The sequence below is a fragment of the Pteronotus mesoamericanus genome, unplaced genomic scaffold (assembly GCF_021234165.1).
Source record: "Pteronotus mesoamericanus isolate MK-2021 breed Mesoamerican mustached bat unplaced genomic scaffold, CSHL_Meso_final contig_24, whole genome shotgun sequence".
NCBI lineage: Eukaryota > Metazoa > Chordata > Mammalia > Chiroptera > Mormoopidae > Pteronotus > Pteronotus mesoamericanus.
Genome location: NW_026555100.1, coordinates 23303231 through 23319473, shown reverse-complemented (window position 1 = coordinate 23319473; position 16243 = coordinate 23303231). Strand labels below are relative to the sequence as shown.

At 35.7% G+C, this 16243-nt stretch overlaps 1 protein-coding gene and 1 non-coding gene across 3 annotated transcripts in view; both read left to right on the top strand.

The window, feature by feature from the left end:
* PRKG1 (protein kinase cGMP-dependent 1) overlaps positions 1–16243 on the top strand; it is a 1177478-nt gene that overhangs the window by 409887 nt on the left and 751348 nt on the right. The window lies entirely within an intron of this gene.
* Positions 5467–5628, top strand: LOC129070036 (U1 spliceosomal RNA). Its single transcript, XR_008529058.1, has one exon. It is a non-coding gene; the product is annotated as a U1 spliceosomal RNA (small nuclear RNA).

Sequence of the window (16243 nt, the reverse complement as noted above, 5' to 3'; positions counted from 1 at the left end):
TGCAGAGAGCTACAGCAGCCGGCCCCTTGTCCTCTAGAGAGCCTGACTTACTTGACCTGAGGTGGGAAATAAGCATCAATACCTAAAAATTTGTAGGTACTATGCTAAAGAAGACACTAGACTTTTTCTAGCAATTAATTAGCATACCTAGTTTATTTTCAGATCAAATTAGAGTCACTTCTTTGCAACAGATGGATACAGATGGATATATTTTTATTAATACGTAATATATAATTTTATCTAAAGAAGATGAATTGCTTTATTGTTGACTTAACTAGACCTTAAAATGTCCTATTATAGAATAGTACATTTTAAAAACTAGTTAAATGGAGAGAGCAGGACCTGGGTGGAGGTGGGGGAGAAGAGGAAAAAGTGAGAGCAACTGTAATAGCATAAACAACACAAATAAAAGTAATAAAACTAGTTAAAGCTAGTTAAATGGCTAAGTTTTCTTAAGAGATGACAAAGTGCCCTTTTTGGGATAGGGGAGTCCTCTCTTATGTAAAGAATTATAAGCAGAAGAGGAAAAGGAGTGGGAGAAATAAATTGTGATGGACATAGGGGGATTTTAATTATTACACTAGTCATATTGTGGCAACTAGGAAGCTAGTATGAGAAAAATGAACCTCATCATCTTGCCTTGGGCAGGCTGCTGTGAGGGGTTTATGTGTTAGCGGTGGGTGTGTGGAGAGTAAACTGGGAGCCACAGAAGGTCAGACTTGAAGAAGAAAAATGAATTCTGCTGCCTCCCAAACCAGTGCCATCTTATAGATAAAATCTGACAGGGATGGGCTATATAAATTTAAAGCTACTATTAACTCTTCCCAAAAGCGGTCAGAGGTGACCTCTGAAAATCATTTTCTATTTACTTGACCCAGAAAACCCCACAAATTTATGTAAATCCAGAGTTTCAAATCTTCGTGTTCACTTTCAAAGCACTTGTGAAACTGCCCAAACCGTCAATAGCAGGCATATCGGAAAAACCGCTAAGTATCTGAAGGGTGTCACTTTACAAAAGGAGTGTGTGACATTCCAAATTTCAGTGGTAGAGATGGTAGGTGTGCCCAGGCCAAACAGTGAGGCTGGAAACAGAGTGGGTGGCCCAAAAAGAGTGCTGAATTTTTGCTGCATATACTTAAAAATGCGGAGAGTAATGCTGAACTGAAGGTTTAGATGTAGATCTATGGTCATTGAGCACAACCAGGTGAAAAAAATCTCCCAAGATGTGGCAAAAACCTCACACAGCTCATGGGCAGACTAACTCGTATATGAGCCCTCCCTGCCACATTGAGGCGATGTTACTGAAAAGAGCAAATTGTTTCTTAACTAGAAGAGGAGGTTGCACAGAAGAAAGTTATATCCCAGAAGAAACCAAAGAAACAAAAATGTATGTATGGCCTGGGAGTAAATTCAGCATAAAATAAATGCTAATAAAAGTAAAAACTAAAATTAAAGCTCCTACTAAATAAGTTCAAATGAGATGGTTCGGTCCTAGTTTAACTTCATATGTAGAGAACCTGCCTTTATCTTAGACAATAAGGGAAGATGGAGCATGCTCATTTCTAAAAGGCTGCATCTTGGATACTTTCTGTAAATGTAATATTAAGCGTACTAATTTGATAACATAGGTATAATTTCAGATTGTAATAGTATTTTCATATTTAATTAGACTGAAATCTGCAGCTGCTGGTATGAATATAGTATGTTTTCTGCCAAAATCATGCTGCTATTTTTGCATTATTTAAAAAGAGCCACCAATTTTGTTTTTGTTTCATAAAACTATATATAAAATTTATCCTTCTTTCTCCTCAGGACTTTAAAAACTAAAAGATACATCAACTCGTTGTAGAAAAGCATGATCTTTTGAAGAGCCAAGTATGAGTGTTAGGGGTGTATCTTTGAAATGGTTTAAAAAAATAAATACAGCTGAGAGTAAAAGTGAAAAGTTGATCTTCGTAGATGAAAAAAGTAATCATTCTTCAAAGGGATGATGAGTAGAGGTGTTAAAATATAACTGAAACATTAAAAATTTTAAGAGTTTATTTAGGGAAAAAAATCAGTTTGAATAGGGCAGCTTTCAATCTAACAGACCAAAAGGAGCTCGGAGAAGCTACACAAAATCAAAGACTTACAGGCAGAAGAGAGAGGGGAAAAAGAAAGTCATGCCAAGGGAAAAAGTGGGCTAATGATTACAAGGGGCCTTCCTTCAGGAGCTGGTAGGGGCCTGCCAGGTAGATTACTTCACTTGCTCTCATCAGGTGATTCATGGCTGACTGGGTGAAGATTCTATTCCCCTTAGAGCTGAAACTGGAATGAAGTCTCACTTTGGTGGTGATGTGGGTCATAGCATACGTGAATCTATTTTGGGCCTGTTTTCTTGGTTTTAGCAGGGTAAGAAGGATGCTAGAGTGCTGTCAGGTAGAACTTCCTGAAAAAGATACAAATATTCTGCACAGTCAGTACAGTAGCCATATGCAGCATTTGATGAGTGGCTGGTGCAACTGGGGAAATGAATTTTAAACTTAATTATTTTTAATTAATTTACATTTAAATAGCCCCATGTGGTAAATGGCTGCCATATTGGACAGCACAAAGAAAACAAAATGTTCTCAGATAGGAAGATAAGGAGGTTGAAAACAATTATTTGCCATTATAGTGATAATGCCCCCCCCCAAAAACAATATGTGTAGTTAAATTTTTGCCATAATCATCACAGATAAAAATGGACACATTTTTTCTTCCTAGTGACTCATTTTAATAGTGTGGAAATATGGTAATAAAAATTAACCTTTGATAATTGATAAATACAGCCCATCAAAGAAACAGGTACTAGGCTTATTCCATGATTAAGAAAAACATTTTTCCATACTCTAGTTTACAAAACTTGGTGTGATATGCTATGTGTCACCTTTAGGTTAAATATAACAGAAAGCAGTAAAGCAGATTTAGTCACAAGGGGCATCTCATCAAGTAGTTAATTTGTAGAAAAATTTCATTTTTTCAATTTGAATGAACAGATGGCCTATTCATTAAAATTCAAAAGTAGATAATTACTTGATTCCAGTACTTTTTGCAAAAGGACATTTTATAGCACTGTGTTTGGGGAAGACTCATAGGTCTTAAAATGTCATGTGTCGCTGGACACGTAAGTCTCCACTCTCTATAGCTGCCTGCCATGCTAACTGAATAAGCCTGTTAAAAATAGCCTTGCAATTCTTCAACACTAAAACACTCAGGTAAAAAAAAAAAAGTGCTGGTCTCTCTGAAGAAAAGTCTTCACATTAACCCATAAACCCTCCCCAAGCATTTAATCAGCAAATACCATTTTAGTGCTGGGCATTTGTTACTAAGATATATATTTGAAAGATTGTTCCTGCCCTTAAGAAATAGAGTTCAATGGTAAGTGTTCATTGATTTATATATCCTATATTTTCTTTCAACTGAGTAGTATCTGCATTTTTTCCTCATTTAAGTAGTTTAGGAAAAGTGGATATTTAGTAATTTGTGATATAATATTCATATAGTTAATAACTCTCTGTCTGAGTGAATCTGTTACAGAAGGTGCCAATTTTTTGGTCCAATGATGCTCATGCTGATTTCTCTTACTTCCCAGAGCCAGACGTTTTTTCCTCCAGAAAGTTTCCTCTTACTCTAGATACATAAAATGAGAAGGAAGTTACATATTTGCCTAATTTCCCTTCTTTGTCTCTTTCTTCTTCCTCCTATTTTATATCTTAATTCTTGGCTATGTCTGTCTATATGGATTTTTATTATACTTTATTCCAAATCTTTTTTAAATAAGTTCATTTACTTCTTTTTCAATTTCTAAAATGCATTAGTTCCCACAAAACACTTCAGTGTTTCTACAAACAGTTTTAAGATTTAAGAATATAAAGTTTACATCTTTCCCATGACCCAAACTATGTAAAGGAAACTTGCTGCCTTGAACTTTAAATCAAAAGAAAACAACTGTCCTTATCCATTGTATTTGATCTTCATCTTCTCTTTCAGGTTCTGTTCTTTTTTTGAGTTTTTTCTAACATATTTTCTTCATCTGGTCTGCACACTTTGGGAAGGATGACCTGATCGTCATAGGCATGTTCTTAGGTCTCTCTTGAAACTCTTACAGTAAAATCCAAGAGACTAAAAAACATTTTTAGATATGTGTGTTTCCTTATCTCAGCAGTATTTTCTCATTTGAGAGGCAAACTTTTTCTGTAGGCGACTGTCTCACAAGGGCCTACTCACAATTAAAGGAGAAGCCTTGTCCCGAGTACAAGAGTGCACATCTGCAAGGCCTTCCCCAGAGCCCTTGGGGCCAGATTGTTCAGACTTTACAGAAGTACTATAGTGCATATCCGACCTGTTACCTAATACCCCACCTGGGGCCTGAGGCAGCACCTATAACCAGACACATGAACACTTCTGTAGCGAAATGTATAAATGATCACTGAGGTCAAATAAAGACAATAAATAGCCTCATATTATTTCAGTTCAAATTTTAAAATGAAATAAGAATAACTTGGATTTAGAGAGCAGATAAGGAATTGTGGGCCCCATAGTAACGAATATCACTCCCAGCCCTGCCATTCTTCCAATGGCTATGAATACTCAGTGGATTAACGCAACTAAGCCATCCAGGGTCTACACAACAGGTGTTCTATGAAGAACTATCAGCAGGAGTTAGCATCCCTGTATGGTTTAGCTCTGAACAGTTTTCAGGAGAAACACAGGAAAGAGAGTTCTCCTAATGGCCAACATGAAACTGCAGGTAATCAGAAATACTTAACTGTTATTTTGGATGCCTTAATTTACCACCTTTTCTCTTTGCTTATATCCAATCCCTTATCCTTATCTCTCCTATAATTCCACAATTCCTTCACTCAACTTTCCTGCTTTTCTCTTTCTGAGCCCTTTCTCCAATTCTTCCTCCTTCTTCACCTATATCTTCTATGATAAAATGTTCATAGTCTGTCTACCCCATAACTAGATATAACACAGAGACTGAATTTTGTCTAAATCTTTTTCAGGAAGTCATACTGAACTCAGTTCATGACTATGATTCCTTTTGGAAGACTTGCCTGCAACATGCCTCTGTGGAATTGCAGAAAGCTATATAATATGTTTTTTTAGAATATCCTAGTGAACATTTCATCATCTTCTGGCACAGGACCGCAAAGTCTGAGATTACACATGGCTCTTCATTAATATGATTAAGTAATCATTGTTCAACACAGGTTCTAATACCTTAGAGAGTATCTCATATTTTTAGTGGTTATAGAGAGGGACTAGAAAATATGTTTCTTGCCCAGTGGAAGCACGGAATCATTCATCAAGCGCACATTCTTGTTTTCCCATCAGGTGGGGATTTCTGTCTGTTCAGTGGTCTAAATGTTTCTGTCTTGCTGCAGGTGAGGATCTTCTCTGGAGGTTTTCATGTCCCTGCTTTTAATTTGTTTTGATACTATACTTACCTGGCAGGGGAGATACCATGATCCTGAAGGTGTTTCTCCCAGGGCGAGGCTTATCCATTGCATGCCGGATGTTCCGACCCCTGTGATTTCCCCAAATGTGGGAAACTCAGCTGAATAACTTGTGGGAGTGGTGGACTGCGTTTGCACTCTGCCCCTAAAAAAATTTCATTTTGATACTGTCTTAATATCTATGAAAAAGAGAAAGTATTATTTTCTTCTGAAGTTCGACCAAGTTCATTCTTAGGATAGTGACTACATTTTTCACCTTTGTAGACCTGGAGAAGCTGATCCTTTTTCATCCATCAAATAGGCTTATTGAGTGTCAGCTTATAGTATTTTTTCACAGATAATGAACAATAGCGACAACAAAAACCCAAATCTGCCTCTAAGCCATTATTTTCCTAGTGTATTAAAAGTACATGTCTTTGGTTGATATATACCAATGATACTCTTAAGAAAATAGAAATCTTTATTTACAAACTACTTTCTCTTATATAAATAGCTACGATACATTGTGTTTTTTTTTTAAATTTGGGACAATATTTCCTAGGACTTATTTAAGTTTTCCACTCACCAAAAACCTGCTCATTGTAGCAGCTGGATTTTATTCGCAGTCAAACTTGCATAACATCCCAAAATGGCGTTGAATAGTTATATGCCTTCACTGTTTTCTTATTTCTACAGGATGGTGTTAGCATAGGAAAAGTGTCCTAACTTTGCTATGCTTTTTAATGAATAAAATATGTAGGAAGTGTGAAGAATTTACATTAGCTCTTTGTCCTGATCTCCACTGAAGAGCTTTAATTTTATTCTTACTTCATAATCCTGGAGATGTCAATTGGCCCTATGCCATCTTTCAAGACTTTATACTTCCCCAATAAAACCAAAGATGTCAAAGTCTGTTAGGTGAACATTACAAATAAAGGCCCAGGCCTAGTGAACTTGAATATTATTTTTCCCTCTGAAGCTTTGGTGATATACAAAGCACTTGTTTTTGGTTTTTTTTTTTAGTATTGAAGCCTAATTTAAAACCATGCTGCACCAGAAGTCTTCTATATTAATATTTATATTTTTAATCCTAATATGTTAGATAGAATATTTTTCTTATATTATTTAGGCATATTTTACATCCCAATTTTTATGTAAAAACTGTCTATTAGAAGCACAGCATTAGTTTAACATCCATTTCATAATCTTTACAACATAAAATACAGTATTTTTTTTTTCTTGGATCTGTTGGGAATCCTTATTCTGTCTTGAAGCAGGAGTTAGAATTCATATTCTGTATCTGGGGTGTGAGTGTGCTGAGAGAGAATTCATTCTTTTTAAAAAGAAACTAGTTAATCAAATGAAAACTGCTTGTCTGGTCTTGATGTGAGTGGATGAACTAATATCTGGAAAACTAAAAAGGAAATATGAACCTTAATACCATTTAGAGCTGCTTGAATGCAGAACACAAATGAATTAGTGCATTTTTAGGTTGGGAAAGATTATTCATGGACGACACTGCCATTAAGAATAATATTTTTCTATGGGAATTAGATTCTTTAATTAATTCATTGATGTTCAAGACTAGGTAAAACTTCACATGCTTTTAAATATTTTAAGCCTGTAAAAGTTAAGTAATAGAGTAAAAGGGTAATGAACATAAATGCATTGAGATCAGTGTTTTTTTTTCAAACATAAAAATATACTTTTCTTCTTAACAGTTCGGTGAGATAACTGTTTTCTGATATCCAAGTAAAACACTATATTTATGGTTTTAATTTAAGCAGTATGTCTAGTATGTTTTCTTTTTCTTAGTTTCTCCCCTTGTCCCTCTTATAAAATAACTCCAAAAGTGGGAGACAGACCAAACGGCCAGGGAGCCAAGTGACATGAGTTGGCAAACAACGAGATGGAATCCGTGATGTTAAATTTCTAACAAGAACTCAGACCAACTAGGATAACTTGTTTTGTTTGTTTGTTTGTTTATATGCACCTTGATTCTTTTTACTCAGCAATGTATCTTAACAATTACTTCATATTAGTATAAACAAATCAACTTTGTTCGTTTTAAAATTATATAGGTTTCCAGCATACAATCCTGTAATACATCATCAGTATATTATATGGTGTGTTCACCACCCCAAGGCAAGTTTCCTTCCATTACCATTTGTTCCCCCTATACCCTCTTCTACCTACCCCCCAAACCCCTTTCTCTGTGGTAATTACCATACTGTGGTCTGTGTCTATGAAGAGTTTTGATTTTTGTTTTTGTTTTCTTTTTGTTTAATCCCTTCACATCTTTCACCCAACCCCACATCTCTCCTCCCCTCAGACAGCCCTCAATCTGTTCTTTATCTATGAGTCTGTTCCTATTTTGTTTATTTTGTTCATTGAACTCCATATATGACTTATATGGTGCTTGCCTTTCTCTGACTTATTTTGTTTAGCAAAATGCTCTTCAGGTCCATCCATTCTGTCACAAAGGGTAAGATATCCTTCTTTTTTCATGGCTGAGTAGTGTTCCATTGTGTAAATAAGCAGATGGCTGACAGACATATTAAAAAATGCTCAATGTCACTAATCATCAGAGAACCGCAAATTAAAACCTCAATATCACCTCACACCTGTGAGAATGGCTACCATCAATAAATTAACAAACAACAGTTGCTGGCAAGGATGTGGAGAAAAAGGAAATTTTGTATATTGTTTTTGGTAATGTAGACTGGTACAGCCATTGTCGAAAACAGTATGGAGCTACCTCAGAAAGTTAAAAATAGATCTATCTTATGACCCAGCAATTTCACTTCTGGGAGAATATCTGAAGAAACCCAAAACACTAACTTGAAAGGATATATGCACCCCTATGTTCACTGCAGAGTTATCTATAATAGCTAAGATTTGGAAGCTGCCCAAGTGTCCATCAGTAGATGAGTGAGTAAAAAAAGCTATGGTACATTACCTTGTTTTGTTTTAAATCAACTTTATCTTCTCTTTCTCAGAAAAATTCTGGGCCATCAGTGATAGTTATCAATACTAACTAAATAAAAACATTTGGAGTTCACTAATGTTTTTATTAATTTAATTTTTCATTAAAACATTAAATAATAAGACTGAACATTATGTCTCATAACTACCATACAATTTGAAAGAGGGATGAACCTAAACTATTTTTAAAGAAATCTGCCACAACTGCCATAATAAAATGTAATTTTTAATAATAACATCATCACAAATACTATTAAACTAATATGGTTTCTTACTATGGAAATGCTATACATTTCAATTAGAAGTTAGTAACAATAAAGATATATATAAAAGTTTGCAAATCCTCCAATTTTTATTAGATTAAGAACCTTTGAACTAGATCATAAAGCTTGAGTAAGAGAATGACAGAAGTGAAGATTTAGAGTCAGTTTAATTTAGGGAAGATCCTAGTTTATGGAAGACTGGGTACACAATGCTAAGAATTTGACTTTTGACTCCAGAGAAATTAGTGTGAATTTCTTAGCAGAAGGGTAGTTTATCTGAACAATATTCAAGGAAGAGGATTCTATTCTGTTTCTGTGTAGTTTCTTGGCTGAGAATTTAGGGAAGAAACTAGGTCAGTTGTGAGCAAGGGCTTAAGATAGAGTTTTAGTTAAGGAATAAAAATAATTGGATGGATTAATTGTGCTGATAGAAGTATTTGTAGTTATTGATTGCATGACTTAAAGGTGGTTTTAGTGTCGGTAGTCATAGAGAAATTGGGAAGGGCTTGATGGCAATTTTGGAAAGAAAATGAGGTCACACATGATGGAAAGTGTTGACATGAATGTCCCTAAAGGGAGCAGGAGAGAGATTATTTAGAGAATAAGATGCCAAAGCATTTCTGATTCTTAAACACTCTCATAAGGGATAATATGATACTGCGAATGGCATTAGTGGCTCATCTTACCATTGAACAATTGCTATGTGCCTGTTCTAAGTCCTTGACCTGTTAACAGCTTTATTGAGATGTTGAAGGGATTTGAAAAAAGTCTGGAGGCTTGGCTAGAAATGAATACTAAAGACTTACTCAAGGATCTTGGGGTTGCAAACCAGAAACATACAAGGCCCAAAAAACTGAAATGTTCTGCAGACAAGTTAAGTTCTTATACCAAAAAAGCATTTTTAATCATTAGTTTTGCATTCTTAACCCTTGGTTACGTCCAAGGCAGTTAGTCAAATACCCAGTGGCCTGGAGAACAGGTGCCAGGAGGTCTGCTCACATCCAACGTTCTGAACGATGGATGTCAGGTGAACGTCAGATGGCCTGGATACATGTGTCCTTCAGGGAGGCATTTGGAGGTCTGATGTATGTCGAGGTCTTGACACACAATGAATTGAACTAATGTATGTCCAGACATTGACACAGGACTGCAAAATTCAATAGTTTAAGTTTCCAGGCTAGTTAGGGCAAGAGCAGAATTGTTTCCTCAGCCTCAACCTACTTGATTATGGTAATTTAGCAGCTTGACTATAGTGATTCCAATTTATTTCTTTACCATGATCCTCACAGATATCATTGACATCTCATATAATTGAAGGTGTTCAATTAAGTGGCTTTTAGTATATTCATATAATGTGTATTCACACTACAGTCAAAAATTAGAAAATTTTCTTTACCCCCAAAAGAAACCCTATACCCCTTATGCCATCATTCCTCCCAGCCCTAAACAACCACTCATCTACTTTCTGTCTCTACAGATTTGTCTGTTCTGGACATTGCATATAAATGGAATTATACACTGTGGTCCTGCTGACTGGCTTCTTTCATTTAGCATGTTTTCAAAGTCCATTCATATTGTAGCATGTATCAGTATTTCATTCCTTATTATGGCTAAATAATATTCTGTGTTTTGCTTATCCATTTATCAATTAACGAGCTCCTTATGTATAACTTTATTCTGCCATTTTCCCTTTTTGCAATGAGAGGAGTGTTTGGCAATTTTTCATCACTCTGTTTCTCTTGTTAAATAAGATGGAATCAGATTAGTATGTTTGTTTTCAGTGGTACAAGTATACAAAGGTCATGTTCTCTGTATGGGGAGTAAATTTTAAACCCAAATCCTCTCACTTCTACCCTGCCCCAGACCATTGGTACAACTGCTTTTGAGGGAGTAAGTTCAAAAGCATTCTTTTTCATCTCTTTATAGCTGTTTGGGTTATTTTGTGGGGTGTGTGATTATTCTTTGTTTTTGTCTTTATTTTTCCTCTGCTCGTTTTTCGTAATGTGAAGGTAGAAAGTGCTTTCTGTGTATTCTGGAGAACCCTAACCACTTGTAGAGGGGAAACCATATGTGTTACCTCAAGTGCAGATAGATTAAACTGTCGGAGAAAAATTCTGGGTGTGAGATATTTATTGCACTGTAAGAATACCAAAATACTTTTAATAAATGGAATGAGAGATTGATAGTTTTTATCAGTGTTATTTTTCTTTTTCTGGACTACACAGGCAATTTAATTCAAATGAGACCCTGAGGCTTTCCCACAAATATGATCCCAGGAGCGGTCATTTTCACTAACATCCCAATTACTCACCAATGAGTATTTACCAACCTCCTACTGTTTACAACCAGACACTGCAGGAATCAAATGATTGTCCCTCCCGTTACTTTAGCAAATACTAATATTCATAGAGAACATCATCACCCACCAACCTCTTTCCCATATGAATCCTGTTAATATTCATATATAAATCCTATGTTTTCACTTTCGCACTGATGCAAAAATTATGTGCCAAATGTTCTGACTTGTCAAAAGCAGTGAGAACCAAAATACCAGCTTAGAACTTCTAATTTCAAAACTTTCTTCTGCCTCCTGAGAACCATTGTGAAATTAAACAAAGGTATCAAGTGGAGGTGGGCAAAGAAGACCTAATCTCTGAAGAAGCATCTCTTATTCTAACCTTACCAGACCTGGCTAACCTTGGATTAAGTTCCCAGTTGACATCCTGTGAAAAGACTAGTGTCCACCCCTAAAACATCTGCAAGTTCTTGAGTCTTTTGTTTCTTATAATTACATAATTATTTCCATATCTCCTGCTTTTCAACTCCCCCTTATCACTCCTTCTTCACTTCTTTGCCTCCCTGTTCTCTGACATATCCAAGCAATGAATCATCCTCATGCCTTCATCTCCCCCAAACCCTTCACATGAGAAATGAGTGCAAAGCATGCCAATTTGGAGAGAAAGATAGGATGTTAATTCTGGCAACATGTAACTGAATACTGTACATTGAACATCCTTTTTTGCTAAAGTCCTGGCTTTCTTATAGCCTCTTCTTCTGTAATCTGTAGCTTCTTGCTCATCTCCATTCCCCCTTCGCTCGCTCTGTTTATTTATTATTCTACTCTTTCCTGCTTCTAAGTTTTATGAACCAAGATCTGGAGGCCTCCCTTTCTCTCCTTAAAACTGTCTATCAAAGTATTTTTTTTTAAAAAAGGAAATTTCCTCAATAACTACTTTTAACCTACATATTCTTTATCTTGCTTCATGAATTATCTAATTAAATTATCATGACCCTATGCAATAAAATATGATTATCTCAAATCTATAGTGAGGTAATCAATACATAGAGAGTTAAATAACTTATGCAAGGTCCCACAGGCAGTTAATGGTAGAGCCAGGACTTCATATTCTCAAGTAGGTCTTGAAAAAAGGCTGCCATTCTAACATCAGTAGGATATCCTTATAAGTCTTGCTTTAAAAAAGTTTGTAATCACTTCTATTTCAGGTGACATCTGCTGGAGAAAATTCAGTAAAGTAGCTTTGCAGCATTATTCAATCTGAAAACAACATTGTTTACGTACATATGACAACCTGGTGTTAACTTTTTTTAGGGAGCTTTATATATCTCGTGGAGGTTAAAATAACACAATGGAAGGCAAAATTTTCTCTTTAAATGTATGTTGTATGTGCATAGGTTTACATCAGAGTTCCTCAATTTTGGCACTACTTTCATTTTGGAATGAATAATACTTTCTTTGTAGTGGGGGCTGTCCTATGCATTGTAGGTTGTTTAGTAGCATTCCCGGCCTCTGTCCTCTAGGTGCCAGTAGAACCTTCCTAGCTATGGCCACCTAAAATATCTCCAGACATGCTCAATTATCCCATGGGGTTAAAATTGCCCCCAGTTGAGAACCATCACATTACATCGTAAATTCTCCAGCACTTAGTATCAAAACACAGCATATAAAACTCTTATAACAAGTGCCTACAAGTCTTGTCTTTTGCCTGTCTTTAAGGAAATACAGAAATAGCCATTCATTATTTAGGCTTGTGTATTGTAGAAATAATAGAGCAAGAATACATTGCACATTGCTAAAATTAAGCTTAAAAAACTTGACTTAATTGAGATAATTAAATTACCATTTATTCAGGGAATGATTAGTCTATTTCCCAATCCTTTCCTCTGTGTGTGTCTCTTCTCTGCCTGGTCTTTAGCTTTCTCTTCACTAGAAATTGAAATTAGCCCACAGACATTTATCTAGTGCTTTCTGTATATTTTCAAGTGCTAGGATTTCACAACATAACATGTCCAAAGAGTACAATCATGATGTTTGTGAAATCCTTCCAGAATCCTGTTCATGTTAGTTTAATGGTTGAGCCATCTACAGTAGGTTTGGTATATTGTCTACTCCTTAAATATCTCCAAGGACAGAGTGCTGCTATGTATGTTCCTCCTTCCAGACTTTCATTCTAATGGTTCAGGTGATTCTGTATATCCAGAATGTTTAGATTTTCCTCAGTTTCCTCGTATAGGTTTCCTTTGTGGATATGTTTGTATGCCCTATGGCCTTAGAGTTAGAAATCAAAAAAAAGCGGGGGGGCAAGTTCAAGCATCCTGATGTGCATGTTAATCTCTCTCTCTTTTCAGTTCAGGATACCTCATATGGTTTTGAGTCTCTTATTACCAATATAACTGTGTTCTCATTTTGTATGCAAACTATATTGTAATTTAATGTAATAAAAAATTCTGTCAAACATGTTTAGAGCAGTCATGATCAGAAAGGGAAATTAGATTTGCTTAATTGGTGGAAAAATAATGAAGATCTTCGCTCATGTAGCTTCAACCTCAACTAACCTCTTACACCTCAGATTCTGCTCCATTTCATATGGAAAACTAGTACTTTTGTGCTCTGTAATAATTATTGTTATGATGAAATTAAAGAAATGTGACTTCTTTAAATGGGAAGCTTGATGTTCATTAAAGGTGTTTGTAAGAACCTGATGGTTTAAGAAACTATAATGATAACATGAATAGTTTAGGAAAAAAGAGCCTACTGCAAATATATACATCTAATGAGAAAATAATAAGCAAAATGTATACCCAGCTAGAATCAGGTAAAACAAACTTTGGAAGGAATATTTAACACTAAAACAGGGCAATTTCTCACAGGCTTTTATTCAATGGCCATAGAATGATTTTCGATCATCAAGATTAACACCATATCTAAGGAATGTGAGCTTAGATCTAGAGAGTCCGTATTCATTTGGATTTGAAAGCATTTTAAAACAGAAAACTGATAAGGTGCTGGCACACTGCACTTCTTAAATCTAAGAATCCCAAATCACCAATTCAAAAGAACATAATGCACCCCTATATTCATGGTAGTGCTATATACACTACCATGTATACTAGAGACAGCCTAAGTGTCCATTAGTAAATGAGTGGATCAAAAAACTGTGGTACATTTACACAACGAAATACTATGCAGCAGGAAGAAAGAACTCTTGCCTTTTGCAACAGCATGGATAGAACTGGAGAATATTATGCTAAGTAAATTAAGCTAGGCGGAGAAAGACAAATACCATATAATCTCATCTATAAGAGGAATCTAATGAACAAAATAGAACCACAGGCATGGAAACATGGAACAGACTGACAGTGACCAGAGGGGAGGGAAGAGGGGGACAATGGTGGAAAGAAGGGGAAGGGACTGGTCAAAGAACATGTATGAATGACCCACAGACATGGACAACAGTGTGAGAATTGACTGCAGGAGTGCGGGGTGGTATGGGCAGAGGAGGGCAAAGGGGGAAAAAATTGGGACAACTGTAATGTAATAACAACTAAAAAATGATTTAAAAAAGCACAGACGTCTCACAGGCCATTCTTTTCCTTCTTATATAGGCTTAAGGAAGACATATATAAATGGCTGGCAAGAAGTACAGGTTTAAAGGGGAGGTCTAAGAATATAGTCTGTTTCTGGCAACTGGATGGCATTTCCCTCTAGTTAGCCCATAGAGGTTTCATAAGTTTTTACTTTCTTCCCCAGATGGACAGTAGTACCCCAACCTAAAATGACCTTGCAAATCAAGTCTGATATAATAGTGTTATTAATTTATGAAGAAATCAGAGAGTAGGTCCTAAAAATTCTCATCACAAGGCAAAATATCATTTCCTTTTTTTGTATCTGTGTAAGGTAATGGATATTAACTAAAATCACTGTGGTAATTGTTTAGCAAAATATGTAAGTGAAGTCTTTATGCTTTACACTTTAAACATATCCAGTGTTGTCAATTATATCTAAATAAAATCAAAAATGTTCCTGGCCAGATGGCTCAGTTGGTTGGAGCATCATCCCATACACCAAAAGGTTAAGAATTTGATCCTTGGTTAGGGTACGTACCTAGGTTGTGTGTTCAATCCCCAGTCGGGGCATGAAGGGGAGATAACTGATCAATGTTTCTCGCTTTCATTGATGTTTCTTTTTCTCCCTTCCTCTCTCTCTAAAATCAATAAGAATATTCTCATGTAAGGATAAAAATAAACCTGAAAGGTAAAGAAAAAAAGAAACAGACCCATAAATGAACCTCATCTCTTATAGGAAATACATCCATACTGGTGACAACTCAGCTTGAATATATGAAGTTGAATTTGGTTGAATCTAGCAACTACAGAAACCCTTGTGTGGAAATGCTAATGTAAACCCTTGTCTGTCGTCTTAGACCTACAAAATCCTGAAAGTATAGTTAAACAGATTAGATGAGAAAAGACAGAGGAGGTCTTGTCTACATGGGACCTTTGATACAACACCTGCCTCCCTTTAATGTTCAGTCACATTGTCCTGAGTATTCCAACCAAGACTGTTGGAACTGAGCACAGTGTTTATAATTAGATTATTGCCCGTCACTCTATTCCAGCCTGTCAGCACTTAATCTCTAAGCTGATTTGCCATTATGAAAGTTCTTATGGCAAAAATCCACAAGTTAGTGAAAAAAACATAAAAATAGAGCCAGGAGACTCTGGGTCTCCTTGTAAACTCAATCCCTTATTTATAGGACCTACTGACTCTTATAAAGAATACATAAAATGTGGTATGTGAATTGTAGTGCCAAAAAGCAGGAGGTAGGTTAACTGTTTCTCAAAGTGGCAAGATTCAGGACTTACGACTCAGCCCGTTCCAGATCATAAATGGGCATATGGTAAGTGAAATAGAATTAAAAAAAAAGAATACATTCAAGATACTGTAAAAGGGCTTTTAGTTAGTCATGCCAATGGCAGGAGTGATAAAAGAGCTAAATGAAACTATAAATAAACCTTATTTTAACCAACTGTTCCAACATATCTCATGCAAACAACTTCTACAATTTAGCAAAATCTAAATAAGAATGATTTGAATGTGTCTTTGCTTTTCTTTCTGAGTGGGGATGGTGCATAGTAAAAATAACACCAATATAGTATCATACTTTTTAAAAAAAAAGCAAATGTGAATAAAAAAACCAGAAGCAGAATATATAGATTAACAATATTTTGCAA